The sequence below is a fragment of the Echinops telfairi genome, unplaced genomic scaffold (assembly GCF_000313985.2).
Source record: "Echinops telfairi isolate 266 unplaced genomic scaffold, ASM31398v2 ScPeMD7_7469;HRSCAF=8507_0, whole genome shotgun sequence".
Taxonomy (NCBI): domain Eukaryota; kingdom Metazoa; phylum Chordata; class Mammalia; order Afrosoricida; family Tenrecidae; genus Echinops; species Echinops telfairi.
In genome coordinates, this window is record NW_022111372.1 from 38,635,173 (window position 1) to 38,635,865 (window position 693).

Consider the following 693-nt stretch of genomic DNA (forward strand, 5'->3'; position numbering starts at 1 on the left):
TCCCCGCCCCCCGTCTCCGGCCCCGCCCACCGCGCGAGTGCGGCTAAGTGCGCACGCGCAGAGGACGGACGCGCTCTCGGTGCCGGAAGGGTAACGCCCAGTGGCTTTGCTCCCGAGGCGACGCGGGAATCCAGAAGGTTGCCGCGGCCTAGTTGTAATACTGTCCTTCTCCGCTTGGTCCCATGCCTGTCTCCTACACCCCCGCCCCGGCACCCCGTCTCTGAACCTCCGGCCCGACCAGGGAGCAGCTGGTGGTTTCCAACGGCCAGCCTTGCGAGGAGCAGCCCAGCACGTATCCACTACGCCACCAGATTCCCGACCTGTGACACTCCCACTTTAAAACATGGCAGAACGGCCTTGCACGCTACTAATGATTTGGCAATCGGCTTTTTGAGTCTCCGGAGTGCTACTGCTCCACGCACCGAGGTTTGGGCCAAGACCGGGTCACCCAGGAGCTGGCCACTCAGGAGCCAGCTCTGGACGCCCCCCTTCCAAACCAACCGACAGTTGTATGCGCCAGCTCTGGGTCTGTTACCGGTCACCATGACCCTGGCCGCTCCAGCATTTAGCTTCTGTAAAGAGTTCCGGTCTCGGAAACGCGCAGGGGCAGCTCCGCTGTCTCAGTGTCACTATGCGTCAGAACTGGCTCGATGGCGGTGAGCACGGTCCGTCGCCCACCCCGTACAAAGCCCA